At 26.8% G+C, this 12,254-nt stretch overlaps 1 protein-coding gene and 1 long non-coding RNA gene across 4 annotated transcripts in view; both read right to left on the bottom strand.

Moving 5' to 3' along the window:
• LOC129906499 (fasciclin-3) overlaps window positions 1-12,254 on the bottom strand; it is a 272,879-nt gene that overhangs the window by 161,591 nt on the left and 99,034 nt on the right. The window lies entirely within an intron of this gene.
• The window catches only part of LOC129906500 (uncharacterized), a 174,324-nt gene that overhangs the window by 78,038 nt on the left and 84,032 nt on the right, over window positions 1-12,254 (bottom strand). The window lies entirely within an intron of this gene.

Raw genomic sequence — 12,254 nt, 5'->3', positions numbered from 1 at the left:
TTGTTAGAGGTTAGCGAGGAAGTTATATAACGGTTTGCTGATTCTAATTCTGTACGAGATAGTTCAAATTTGTATCCAATGCTTGTGTTGTGTGTGTGTGTGTGTGTGTGGATATGGTAAATGTATTTTTGGCCAAATGTTTTACAGGCAAACATACACTATAAAATCCACCGAAAAAATCACTGATGCGATAGTTTAGCTAAACCGTAAAACGTGGGTGTTTTATGGTTGAATGGATAGTTAATTGAATGTTAGAGGAGTTGATGGCATGTTGAGAATAACCTACTCTAAAACTAACCTAAAATAGTAGGAGGAATGGTGAATTTAGGCTCGAGGACATTTTTTGTATGCTCTAAATTGTATTTTTGGCGAGGTTCGAATTTTCGGTATTTTCCAGTGCAAAGCATGTTAATGGTTAAACCACACAACACAACATAGTTGATTTTTGGTTTAAATTTGGCTTCGGTAAAGGTTTGTTAGTTGTTTTTTTTTGTGTTCGGAGAGGAATTGAAATAGTCGTACATTTACACATGTTAACATATATCAAATAGAATGACTTCATTATGTTGGAACTTTACACAGATTTAATAAGGTTTATTTTAAAACGTGACTTTAATAGTCATGGACTATTTTAAGCCTCAAATAGATGAAATTAAGCATCTAAAAGAGTGGTGATTGAATTGGTATTAAAGTGTAAAAAATACGGACTTGTTTAGATGAGAGAAAAAGTGGGAGTTTATTGGTGGTAGAAAATCACAAAAACATGCATTTTTTTTGGCAACAGTCACAGTAAAAAGGTTTAAAGAATACCATCGTGCACTTTGTCATTTGTTTTAAAAAGGCAAAAAAAAAACTTGTTCATCGTTTGTAGTTTTACAACTGCATAACGCAACTGCCCGGAAATTTTACACTGTTAACATATCTGCAGACCAAAACCTGTTGCCTCCGAATGTTAGAAATGTTTGGATTTTTGATACAAATAAATCAGCAACCAAACTTTCAAGAAGCTTTTGGTTTTCAGTATTAAATAGAGCTTAGAAAGACCTTTCTTTTGATGTCTCACTCAATAAAGGAGGAAATTTTTTAATATCTATACATTCGAGTTTAGCTCGAAAATTCAATAAGTAAATTGTGAACTCATGTCTATAAAACAAAACTTATTACAGACTTCGGTCAGCGAATATCAGCTTCCGAATGTAAGAAAAAAAAAGGAGCTTAAACACACCTTTCTTGTGATTTCTAACTTGAATAGAAGAAAAAAATTTATTTTGATTAGGGAAGTTACAATTTTGGCTATAAGACCATACATAAGCTATTTCAACTTGGTATAACATTGAACCAAATGTAAGGTCATTAGTCAAAATTGTAAGAAATTCGACGAATATTTAAAAAAAAAATATTTAATGTACACATTTTGCATTTTTTTTTTGTTTATTTTCAATGCAATAAAATTTTTATTTGCAATGAAAATTTTTTTTAATGCAAAATATTTTTATTGACAATTGAAATTTTATTTTAAATGCAAATATTTTTCATTTGCAATGACAATTTTTTTAATGCAAAATATTTTTAGCTGCAAAAATATTTTTTTATTTTAATAGTTTTCAGTTGCTATAAATATTTGTTTGAAGCAAATTTTTTTTATATGCAATAAATATTTTTTTTTACTTCAATCGCATTTTATTTTTTTAAATTAATATTTTTACAACTCTGAGTAAAAATAACTCTATTGTTGAAGCTTGTAAATAGACAAAATTTAGGGAAAATTAATAATCTGATTTTCTTAAAGGAATTCCATTACTAATGTACCTAAAAAAAAAAAATAATAAATTTGTTTTTATAATTAATTAAACACCGTTTTTAATGATCTTTAAAAAAAAATAAATATATAATTGATTTTTTGTATAAATAAGAATTTTTAGAACAAAAATTAAAAATCGATAGAGCTGTTTTCTTAAATATATATGATATAAAAAATTTTTAATATTTAAAAAAATTTGAATGCCTTATTAGAAAATATTATCTAACACACATAAACAAAAAAAAACGAAATTTCGATACCTATTATTATTTTTTCAAAACAAAATTTTGAAATGTTGTTTAAAAATCCAAAAAAGTGTTGTTTTTTTTTCTTGGAAAATTTCCTAAAATTTTTACATAACGATTAATTAATTTATTAAACACCGTTTTTAATGATCTTTAAGAAAATAAATAAATAATTGATTTTTTGTATAAATAAGAATTTTTAGAACAAAAAAAATCGATAGAGCCGTTTTCTTAAATACATACCTATACATATATGATATAAAAAAATTTTTAAAATTAAAAAAAATTGGAATGCCTTATTAGAAAATATTATCTAACACACATAAACAAAAAACCGAAATTTCGATACGTAATTTTTCTAATCCGTTTTCAAAACATTATTTTTTCAAAACAAAATTTTGAAATGTTGTTTAAAAATCCAAAAATGTGTTGTTTTTTTTTTTTTGGAAAATTTTGTAAAATTTTTACATAACGATTACTTTAACGTTTTTGTATAAATTTTGGCTGGAGTCGGCTGTGTTGCTTACGAGAAACTCATGATTAGAAAAAAACGTTCTAGGTACCATTTAAATTAAAGTACGGAAAAACTGATACTCGTATACTTTTGAAAAATTACACTGTGCAAGTCGAAATTCTTGACAGGCGCGCGAATAACTGTTTCGCCATATTTCGGACCCGAGAAATCCATTGGCATCATTATTTTTTCGATTTATCGGTACGACTTCGAACAAAATTTTTTTTGAAAGTTTTTTCAATTATTTTGAGAATTTTCCACTGTTTTTAGTCATTTTTCAATCAAAAACATTGTTTATATTGCTAATAATTCTGCTCAAACGTTATTTGCTACCAGTAGAAAGACATTGTAAGCAATTTTGAACAATTTATTTGAAAGTTTAGTGATTTTTTTTGAAAATTTTTTTTAAAAAATCGAAATTTTTTACATTGTTATCGTTTTTTCGCTGTTTTTGTTCTCTTTTGCACAAATACATAGCATGTTTTCCATTAAAAATTAATTTAACTGTTAATTTAGTGTTGGTTAAACTTTGACATACTATCGATAGCATTGATAACAAAAAAAATATCGAGTATATCGATACTTCACAAAACTATCGATAGTTTCAATACTTCCAAATTATTATACCACAAGGCTACCGTTATTATCGATAGTTTTTTCTTAAAAATATCGATACAATCGACAATGGAAACTATCGATATCTACCAAACACTATGTTAATTCGTTGTTTACATCCAATGTCAAACGAAAACTTAACTTGTAGTTCAAATTGTGTTTAATTAATTTCAAAGCTATCGATAATATCGGTAGCCTTGTGGTAAAATAATTTGGAAGTATTGAAACTATCGATAGTTTTGTGAAGTATCGATATACTCGATATTTTTTTGTTATCGATGCTATCGATAGTATGTCAAAGTTTAACCAACACTAAATTAACAGTTAAATTAATTTTTAATGGAAAACATGCTATGTATTTGTGCAAAAGAGAACAAAAACAGCGAAAAAGCGATAACAATGTAAAAAATTCCGATTTTTTTTTTTAAAAATTTCAAAAAAAATCACTTAACTTTCAAATAAATTGTTCAAAATTGTTTACAATGTAGCAAATAACGTGTGAGCAGAATTATTAGCAATATAAACATTGTTTTTGATTGAAAAATGACTAAAAACAGTGGAAAAATCTCAAAATAATTGAAAAAACTTTCAAAAAAAATTTTGTTCGAAGTCGTACCGATAAATCGAAAAACTAATGATGCCAATGGATTTCTCGGGTCCGAAATAGGGCGAAACAGTTAATCGCGCGCCTGTCTCAAAAATTTTTTTCAAAAAACTTGCACAGTGTTATTAAATGCAACCCTTTAAATACAGTACACATCAAAAACAAATTAAAAACATTTCTTTGTTAATTTTTTGTTTTGTTTTTCATTTTTCAACCATCAAAAAATAATTTCCCTTGAAAGAATGCATTTGACCCCTTCTTTTATTTTTGAAGAACAAAAAAAAAATCCAATTAAACTGAATTATCCTGGGGCTAACATCTGAGAAATGCAAAATAGCCTCAAAGTGTTAACTTAATAAAAATGTGCAAAGAAAATTTATTACAAAACAAAACAAAAATGCAAGAAGCAGCAGCGCTCACTTTAGCCAATAAAGCAACAGTAAACAAAATGTTAAAAGAATAGAAACATCCAACTCTGCAGGGTTAAAACAAAAATGGAGGTATTTTTTTTTATTCTAGTGATGGGATCGGCTATCAGCGGAATCCTTTTTAAATTTATATTCTGCTTACCTTTGCTGTCTGACGGATTCTGTTTTTTTTTTTTTTTTAGAATCTTTTTAAAATATTTTCCTTTGCTTTAGCACTTTTACTGCATCATTATTTTCTAGGGAATTGTTTTTTTTTTCAAATTTAATTTAAACAGTTTTTTTTCTACGGGAAAATTGTTGCTTTCCTTAATTAGATTTATCCTTTTACCGTGCGAAAAAATAAACAGACAAAATTTAAAGTTTTTTTTTTTTCTTTTTAGCAAAAATTAAAATCCTTTAATAGTCATTCAACCAAAATCCTTCAGTCAATTAAACACAAGAAAATGAAGAAGAAAAAAAAGGTCAAAGAGGCTCTTTCGTTCTTAGAAAAGAGAGAGAAAGAGAGATGTTTTTTTGAATAAAATAGTTAAAACGATGATAAAAAGGATTTAAGGACATCATCATTATTATCATCTTCATAATCATCACAAGCAACACAAAGCAAGGAAGCGTTTTTAGGTATATATTTTTTTTCTGTTTTTTTTTTTTTTTTATTATTCATTTTATGAAGAGCAATAAATTTGTGAGTAATATAGACGAGGCTATGAATTTTAATAACTCGTTCTGGAACTTGCTGCTTTGGGTGCTTATAGATAGATAGATATAGATAGAATTATAATGGGATATTATGATGGGCTTCTTGATTGCAATCAATGTGCCATTGTGCTTCATTGAGTAGAGCTTAAACAATTAGACACAAAAAATAAAAGAGCGCGGCAAAATGGTTTTTTGAAAATTTATTTTATTACTTGAAATAAGAGAGATAAATAAAAAAAAATGGCCATCATTTCTGTTGATGATGATGATGATGAGTAATTATTATCTTAATTAGTTTTAATTTTTTTAGAAGAACTTTTTGGTGTGTATGATCGTTGAAAAAGTTTGGTGATTGGATTTAATATTGTTGATTAAATGGATTATCTAATTGGAAGTAGTTTGAAAAGGAAAGTATTCATTCCAAAAAAATTTAGAAATTTAATGCTTAATCAACCTTTAATTAAGTCTGTTTAATTCATTAACAGACTTGTGCTTACTTTACTTTTAACTAACTATCTATCTATCTACTAAAAGAATACTAAAATGCTTAACATTTCATGTTAAATTGACCGGGAAAAAATCCGCTTAAAATAGTCGCCTTTCAAGGTTTGAGTATTCGATAGCCACAAAAACCCTAAAAAATGACTTTTTGGTTACTAATTAACTAAAACGTTGATTAAAAAAATTTTTTTTATTTTGTTTTGTGTTAAATTTTTATATATATATTTTTTTTTTTTTAAATATATTTTTTTTAATAACAAACATTTCAGAACCTTTAAAAACTAAAAATTTTTGATTTATCTATGTTCGGTTTATTTATTAACACTGTCAACAAAGGGGAGGATAAGCAGGTTTTATTAAATATTGATTTAAGTGTGTTGGCACCTAGGTCAAAGTTGTAGTTCACATTATTTGCACGATGTCCATATACCTACACTGTGGCGTATACGTACTTCTTTTTGTAATTTGTTAAACTGCGTGTGAAAGAGTGGAGTAAAAGAAGAAGGCGAAATGACACAATATTTAAAAATATTTTTACTGCTAAATAGAAAAAGAACTTATACGGCTTTAGTGTATTTTAAGAATTCGCGATGTATTTACAAAAATGTTGAGTTCCGTTATTTTTGTAAGAAAACCCAATAGATTCGTTTTTAGAATAGATGAATACAGGTAATGAACGAAGGAATAGTCAAAAGTATGATTTTTGACAAAATGGCGGGTTCCCAAAGTAAAAAAATCGTTTTTTATCAAGAAAATTTTTGGCTTAAGAAATCAAATTATTGTCAGAAAAATTATTCCTTCGTTCATTACCTGGCAAAATAATCTAAGATCGTGTGAAAATTTCAAAAAAAAAATGATATTTTTTCAAAATTACAACTAGATATAACCCCTTAAAGAAAGAATTTGTTTTTGTTTTATGGACTTTATGAAATAAATTCAATTTGATGTTATGGTTTTGACCTGTAGTCCAAAATATTGCATTTCGCCCAGGCACAACAGTTTACAGTGAGTTTTCACTGTAAAATATATAAATTTTGGTAATCATCAACCACAAATTTTGCGTATAAGAAGGGTACAACAGCATCTTACTGATGAGCCCAACTGTTGTGCCTGGGCGGAACGCATTATTTTGGACTACAGGTCAAAAACAAAACATCAAATTGCCCTTTCGGACCCAGCGTTACTCTCATGTAACATTTTTTTAAAAATTCGTAAAAAATATTAAATTAAACAATTTTTTAGGTTACGATGGCTTAATTGAAAGATAATAATGCCTAGTTATTGGATTATTACAAAAAGTTAGTCAAATATCATACCTTTAATTTTTTTTATCGAGAAAGGGACTGAAATTCACATTTTTTTTTTTTTTTTGCAAAAAATTTTTTTTTTATATTTGGTCATAATTTTGAAAAAAAGATATAAAAAATGTTAATGCAGAAAGGGTGTCATTTTTTTGCTTAGAAAAAGTAGCATATATTACACTGGTTAACAAAGTTCAACTTTTTTTTGTTGCCGCACAAAAAATATACTTTTATGATGGTTTTCGGTGTGCTGAACTCGAATCCGAAGTCAAAAAAAAATTAATCAGCTCCCGTTTCTGAAATATTACTGTTAGAAAATGCAGTACTTCGGACCTTATATATATTTATATTTATTTACGGTTTTTATGAGAAGTATTTTCCACCTTTTTAAATCTGTTTAAATCTTTCCGATATCTTTTTTACTGCCCGAGATATCCTCAGTTGTTTGGTATTTTTATAAATTGTATAACGTCATTATCTTATTTATGATATATGAAGCCAAACCCACTTACTTCATTTCCAAAAAATTCATTGACCTATTTTTAAAAAATTGAAATTTTTAACAAAAATCCACAAATGCATTTTTCGAAAATTTAGTATTATGGCTACTGAAAAGCTTATATAAAAATAGGCAAAGTTATTTACGAGAAGAGAGACGATTTTATGAGTGACTGCAACTAATTTTTAAAAACAAATTTTCTTGGAATTACTGAACTGAACTTATTAAATTTTATTCGACCTTCACTAAAAATTCCAGCATAATAAATAATTTTAAACCAATTGTTCACAATTGCTTCTTCCTTGAGAACAATAACATAACTTTTTTAAGTTAGTAAGTTCGTACGACTCGTTCGTGTACTTTATTTAATTTTATTTACAATTTTTTGAAAAGTAAGTACATAAAGTATGTATATTGAAAAATTGACCTAAACCACATCAATAATTTTAATTTTGAAAGAGGTGTAATAAAATTTTGGAATTTTCATAAACAGTTTTAAATAATGTCAGGTACTAACTTAGCTGTGTGATATTTAAATTGCTCTTATTTCCACACTACTTACGCCTAATTGACTAAAAAATTCAAAAACCACAATTTATGTTTTATCTTGTGAAAATTGCTTAAATTAAATGAAACACTATTCAAAATTTAAGCTTATAAAGGTTGGCCCTCAGACTAAACAAAAAAATAAGTATCCCCCACTGAAATACTACTGCTTCTTCCATCACTACTAATACATCCCCATACTCTTTACACAGTGTTAAATTACTTGAAGCGTTAAAGCGTTGAAATTATGTGTAAATGTGTTTTAGTTTACAGTCAATATAGCTCTCTGAACTGAAGCCTCCATATTCTACCCTCTAGTTTTTGAAAATATATATTCCGTGACATTTTACATTATATTTTGGAAAAAAAAGAGAGTGTGAAAATATTTTGTGGAGCATGAATGTGTCCTTTTTTGACTGTGTGTATATTCTGTATAGCTAAAAAAGTTAATATATTTGAATTGACGCTTGAAGCAACGCGTCGCGTCGGTCGAGTCAACCCCCTGACAAAATGCAATTTTCATATGTCACTAGAATGTGCGGTTCATGGTAGTTCACAGGCAGGATATGCGAGTTGGTTAAAAGCCAATTACACTGCACCTCATTAAACTTTCCATCGAGTGGAATCAAATTTTGGCATAGATGTCAAATGACATCAAGCACGAAAAGTCTCAAATAAAAAGAGAGAGTGAGACGGAGAGAGGGATAGAATTATAAGGTGCATGTTGGGGATTCATAAAAAATTGAAATTCATCAAGAGTCCTCGCATTTTGCAATGCAGTAGATATTGAATAAATTTTTTTTAAAGGACTTCTTGCATAAGTAAGACTTCCTCCGTTAAAATTGGATTTCAAGGCCTAAAGAAGGACAAAATTAGGAAAAAGTTTTAGTGGGGCTAAAATATTTCCCGAAATCATCAAAGACTTGAAAAATAAAAAAATTAAATAGACCCTGGGGTTTTCCAGTTCGTGAATTGAAGATCAATTTTACAATTTTTTATTTGAAGAGCAACCATGTGCTACTCGCTTCGGAGTATTTCTTGTAATTTTCAATAAAAAAGGATGAAAAAGAGAATATTTTCTTTGAAGAGCTGAAAGACCATTCAATCAAATAGTCGATGATTGAAATTTTGTAAATATAAAAGTTGAATTGACTTTTTCTGTCAAAGGACGAAAGGACCTCTATGACATCTGCAATGGATTTTTTTTTTCGAACAGAAACCAAAAAACTTTTGATTCAAAGAAAATTGAAAATCAAAAATAAATCATGAAAAAACATCAGGATAGTCTTTTACATTATATTTCATACGCCATCTTTTGCTTAATATAAAACAAAACAGGATTCATGTTATTTTTTTCTTTTTTTTATCATTCACATCCTTTTCATAGTGAGAAACAATTTTAATATTATATTTTTTTTTCACTATTTATATTCTCTAGGTATTTCCTCTGTGGCTTTGTCTGCTACGGCAAAACTAACAAAAAATTAAAGTTTGAAGAAAACACAAATAATATAAGACGACAAAAAAAATAATAATAATGAAGAAATAGTATAGTCTGTGAAGTTGAAGTTGAACTTTCTTCAAGACTTATGTGTTGGTGTGTTTTTTTTTTCTATCTATTTGAAGTTCTCTCGTTTTGTTTTCATAAAAGAAAAGGACTTTTTACGCAGGATAATGCACTTATGTTTGGAATTCTCAAGTTGAAAGTTTTTTTTTTTAGTTGGATTGTCTTTCTTTTTGTAGAGGAACACATCAGCACATACATCAGGTTGCAACGAAAAATTGTTTGTTTTATATGTGGGATAAAAAGTTTTGACAAAAGTTTGTTTTTCTAATTTACCTTGTTTTTTTTAACTTAAGGCGAGTGAAAATTGAATAAAAAAAAACTATTCGAAATATTTGAAGAATCTCTGGGGATATGTGAATGTGTTTATTTAGAAGAAAGAATATTTGTCATATTTCGGAGACAGATTTTACATTAAACTCCTTTTTTGTAAGTCTATTCCTTTATAAAAATTTGGATAGTCAAAAAATTCTTTAGTCATGGCTGCTTGTCAATTTTAACTATTATTTTTATAATTTTGTTTTTCTTTGATTTATCTTAAATTCAAACGATATTTTTTTTAATAAAATGTTCAGATAAACTCAAAAGAATTTGATTTTTCTCATAAAAAAGTTAGTCATTTACAGCTGCAGAAATATGGTGTTTTATTTCATCTCAAAACTTCAAACCCTCACAAATGAAAAACTGATTGATGAATGAGTCTGAAAGTCATATTATTTGCAGGTATATTAGGCTTCAAAAATAATAATAAGCCTCAGTTTAATCCCATAGTTATAAAATACCGGCACATTTTCTAAAAAAAAAACCGTAAAAATGCCTATTTTGATAGCTTTTCTAAATTGATCTCAAATGTAAGAAAACATTTTTTTTTAACAAAGTAAGCTTAATTTTATTGTAGAGAATTGAATGAGGTTTTTAAATGTATCCTTGAATTTTCTGTAAGGTGATTCGTTGTTAAGATATTTAAAGTCAAAGTCAAAAGTATGGGTTTTGGTTTGATGCCTGATATTGCAGTCTTAAAAAAAAAAATCATAAGCATTTGAAACAAAAAGAATCTTGAAGTCAAATAAATAACATTTCTAAAAATAATAATCATTTTATACACAAAAAAATTTCCAACTTTTTTATTAGAAAAGTAAATTTTAAAATTTTGGTTTTTGAACAATTCTAACGATTAAGCTATTTTAATAATATTTTAGAAATAAAATATTTTGTCATTAAAACCTAAAAAAAAGAAGAATGTAGAGTTCACATGCTTTTTGTTTTGTCATGATGCGATCATTTTGTACTGAGATACAACCTTTCGAAAATCACTAAAATATCACGATTTTTTTTTTTTGTTCCCTTAATTTTTTGGGCTAGTGTATTTGCATAAAATCCATATCAAAAAGAAAGAAAATAAAAAAAAAAAATATTAGTCAAGATACTTGCGTAATTTATTTTTTTTTTTTAAGACTTTTTTAACAATAATAACAAAAATAAGTTTTTTTTATAACGGTTATATTTCAAAAACGAAGGCTAATAGAATTTTTCTGATTGCGGATTCGAGTTTAGCACCCTGAAAACTACTAGAAAAGTATATTGTGGTTCTTGTGGCAAAAAAATTTTGATTTGGTTGGCCAGTGTTATTTCTGATTCAAAGACCGCTACTTAAATTTTAAATATCTCGGGCATTAAAAGAGATATCGGAAAGATTTAAACAGTTTTTGAAAGAAGAATATCTGTTCTTATAATCACCTTTACAAATTTGTTTGTAATGAATTACCCACATTAAAACAGAACCTCGAAAACAGCCAAATGACGTTTTTTAGCATTTTATAACGGTACTATTTCAAAAACGGAGGCCAATCAAATTTTTCTGACTTCAGATTCGGATTCAGCACCCCAAAAACTACTAGAAAAGTATATTTTGGTTCTTGTGGCAAAAAAAAAGTTAAATTTTGTTGACCAGTGTAATTAGTTGCAAAATTACTAGATACCTACTTGTTAAAAATTTTAGTCGCTTTGTACACATTATTAATTTATTTAAAGCCTTTTTTTTTATTTTAATTTAATATGATGGGTAATTTAATTATTTTTTATATAAATTTTTTTTTTTGTCTAGATTTTATTCATAATTTTTTCTAACATAAAATTTAATTATTTTCAATGCAATGAATTTTTCAAATTTCGGTACTTACTAGAGCATTATAAAATAATATGTATATGAACGAAAAAAATCATTACCTGCAATAGAAAAAAAAACAATAAATTATAATATGGAAATAGAAAATTTATTTAAATTATAATTTTTTTTTATAACATTTTTTTAGGTACCTATATGATAAAAATTAATTTTCTCTTATTTTGAATAAATTTATTACTAAAAGAATCTAGATATTAATTTTGTTTCACAGATTTATTTATTTTTCATTAGGTAATTTAAAACTCATTCATGTGGATGTACTCCTATATTGTGACTCGCTAATGAAATAATAAAACTTTATACACAAATGTACATAAATGTATGAAAAATGTGATTTTGATACATAATATTTCTACATAATTTTGATTAAAATATATATTTTTTCCAAATGATTGATTACAAATGAGGCAGATTGTTTGTGATTTTTCATTTTGAAAATTATTTTTTTGATTTTTCAAATTTGATTAATATATTCCGTTTATTCTCTTGGGTGCAAGCAAAATTGTATAAATTCATTTTTAAAACTTTAAGAATTATTAGGTAGGTATATTTTGTGAATTTAAATTTTCGGTACTAACTTATGAACAGGTTTTCTTGTTAAATTGAAAATTTCATTCCGAAAATTGAGTGTGGTTTAGAAGATAAAAATGTTGTATATCTGCTTAAAAAAAAAAATAACAGACTCAAGCTATGATTACACGGTCAACGAAATCGGTCAACGCGTTGACTCTCTGACGTCAAGAAAAAATCCATAT

The sequence above is a fragment of the Episyrphus balteatus genome, chromosome 1 (assembly GCF_945859705.1).
Source record: "Episyrphus balteatus chromosome 1, idEpiBalt1.1, whole genome shotgun sequence".
NCBI lineage: Eukaryota > Metazoa > Arthropoda > Insecta > Diptera > Syrphidae > Episyrphus > Episyrphus balteatus.
Note: the sequence above shows the minus strand (reverse complement) of the source record. Positions and strands in the feature narration are given on the sequence as shown.